Source organism: Ovis canadensis, chromosome 8 (genome assembly GCF_042477335.2).
Source record: "Ovis canadensis isolate MfBH-ARS-UI-01 breed Bighorn chromosome 8, ARS-UI_OviCan_v2, whole genome shotgun sequence".
Taxonomy (NCBI): domain Eukaryota; kingdom Metazoa; phylum Chordata; class Mammalia; order Artiodactyla; family Bovidae; genus Ovis; species Ovis canadensis.
Genome location: NC_091252.1, coordinates 92,004,610 through 92,007,726, shown reverse-complemented (window position 1 = coordinate 92,007,726; position 3,117 = coordinate 92,004,610).

Genomic DNA, 3,117 nt, shown 5'->3' with positions numbered 1-3,117 from the left:
TATTCCAGGCAATGTATCTAGACAAAATTAGGGATTAGTGAGTTTTATGTTTTGTCTCTCTTCACTTGGAGGATTTCACTTTGTCTGTTGTGCCCTCTCCCTTCATCAATAGTCAAACTCAGATGCATTCATTCCCTTCCGAGTGCCCATAGGGTGGGAGGCTCACCCGTGGTGGGCTCAGCAGAATGACTGGTGCTTGCTGCTTGGGGGCTCCCTGTGACCACAGACAGCTTCCAGAGGTGCTCAGAACACTTGTTCTTTTGGGCTAGAAGGACACAACTCTCAGTTTTCACTGAATGTCAATGTTTAATTTGTTAGCTTCCAATTTGGGCCTCTTCTTGAGAATTCAAATCTCCTTTCTGACAAATGAGGTTAAACTGCTCATGGTGAGGGAGCTTCTTGACCTTGAGTCATTTTCTTTTTCCTTCTTGAAGGAGAGTTGACAAAGGGGCTGACAGATGAGATTTAACACGCTCTGGAGAAACCAGAGAGAGCTTATGATCATAAATATACAGATCAGGGAGCAAGTAAATATGTCAGAGACTGGTGCCATCCTCTCCAAAACAAAAACAATCCACACCTTTTCAATGATTATGTCTAGGGCCAAACGAATTTCATGGTATGTATTTTAAGTGATTTTCTGTGTTTGACTTTTTTATATTTAACAGGTTCTAAGCAAAATTATGGCTAGGTAATATAAAAAATATGAAGAGACTCAAGAATGGCAAGAGTCTAATATCTTATGTGAAATGTAATTGTACTTCTTTTATTTTTAGTTGGGTAAGCGTTTTCCCTACATCCATAACAAACACGCTGCTCTTAGGTTCAAGGAACTCGTGCCGCTAACGTCACACAGAAGGTCCCTAAAGAAAATCACATGGTGCTTCAATTTCAAACTGTCAACCACCTGGAAGAGATCAGGGAGATTCATTTCAAAGGGAATATATGATGGTCAGGAGGGCTTGTTAAAGAGGTGACTGCCCCCACCCCCCAATTAGATTTGGTGAGTTTGGAGTGGGGCCTGAGAGCTTGCATTTTTAGTAAGCTACCAGGTGATACTGACACATCCTACTTTTGAGAACCACTGATCTAGAACAGTGCTGTCTAATAGATTTATAATATGAGCCACATACGGAATTTTAAATATTCCAGTAGCCTTCCAAAAGTCTCGTAAAAAAGTTAAAAGGAACAAGTGAAATTAATTATAGGCAATATATTTTATTTAACCTAAAATATCCAAAATATTATCATTTCAACATAGCGTCAATATAAAAGTGATTAATGAGATATTTTGCATTCTTATTTTGGTATTAAATCCTGAAGGTCTGGTGTGTATTTTATGTTTACAGCTCACCAGATTTCAGACTAAACACATTTCAAGTATTCGCTAGTCACATGTGGCCATTGGCTACTGTACTAGAGAGTGAAGAGTGACTCGTCTCATAAATTACATTGCAAATAAACAGCTTAGAGAGGTCAAGGCTGATTATTTTTAGCTCTGGTGGCACATCAGAATCACGCGGGGAACTTCTGAAATCTACTAATGCTTCAGGCCCACTCCCAGGAAAATCTCATGTAGTTGGTCTGTGGTAGGGATTAGGCACCAGTATTTTAAAAACCCTCCCCCCAGGTGACTCTAATGTGGAGCCGGGTTGAGACTCACTGGGGCCAATGGAAACACAACTGAAGATGGGACCAACCTGCATACCTAGGATCTTCCTCCATGTTTTTGGTGATTTGGTCTAAATGATTCTGTCCCCCAGAAATTCATGTGTTGAAGCCCACAAAGGTGATGGTATTAGGAGCTGGTGCCTTCAGGTCACAAGGGCAGAGCCCCATGAATGAGATTTGTGTTCTCCTGAAAGATACAGCACAGAGGCCCCTAGCCCCTTCCTTCCGTCGTGGGAGGACACAGAGAAATGGTCAGTCTGCAACCCAGAGGGCCTTCTCCAGAATGAGACCATGCTGGTGCCATAATCTTGGGCTTCCTGCCTCCAAAACTGGATGAAATAAATGTCTGCTGTTTATAAAGCCCCCTAGTTTATGTTTTTTTTTTTTTTTGGTCATAGCAGCCCAAATGGACTAAGACATTTGGCAAAGGGGAAAAGACAAAAGTACTACTATGAATAGGACATCTATCCAATACAGTTGAGAGGCAGACACTTTCAAGAAGAGTATTTAACCCTCATAACTCTGTGAGCAGATCTCATTGCTGCTCCTCAGAAGAGTCAGAAAGGAGGAAGGTCAACATGGTCTTCCAGCTTCAGTGGTACTGAATCAACTGCAGACACTAAGTTGCAGATGAAGCAACTAAGACCCCCTCTTTCTACAGTATTAATATTAATCTTATCTGAATTGTCTTACTTAACTCAAACTCAAATGTCCCTTCAATTAAAACTGTGGATTCAAGCTCCCTTACTCACTTGTGGGACCAAATGCAGTTTCCTCACTTTAAGGGAAGTGTTGTCAGTCGCTCAGTCGTGCCTGACTCTTTGAGACCCCATGGACTGCAGCCCACCAGGGATTTTCCAGGCAAGGATACTGGATTGGGAAAAACAAGCACAAATTTCATCAGTAATAAGAAAATGTAGTCAGTGGCTCCTTTCCATGGAGAATCTAGATATTTTTCCAAATGTCTGGGGAGGTTGGTAAAAATAAGATGATTAAAACAAGCTGACTATTTCCACTAACTTCCTCTGGGTCATCTTTATATTAATATTTGATTCTCTGAGTTGAAAGACATGTTCATGGGATGTCTGAGACATTTTCTAACCTTGACTTATGTGTTTAAACTTCCCTTTCTTAGAACTTGCCAGAACTTTTCAGGAACATAGAACCATTGGTAGTGGGGTGAGCTATGGTTTCTGGCATCATGGTTAGAGGAGACTCTGCAGGACATCATTCTGGGCATCGCTGTCACTCAGGGTCAAGGGCAAAGGGCTACTGACTCACTGGGAACTACTGTTTCACATTCTCACATATTTTTATTATGAGCTCTCCTGGATTAAAATGTTTGTCTAAAGGTCTTTTGTGATTTTCCCCTGTATGGAATTTAGGATATTTAATATGTGATTTGAATCTCCCTAAGTGACTTAAGCCCTTATTTATTTCAATGTA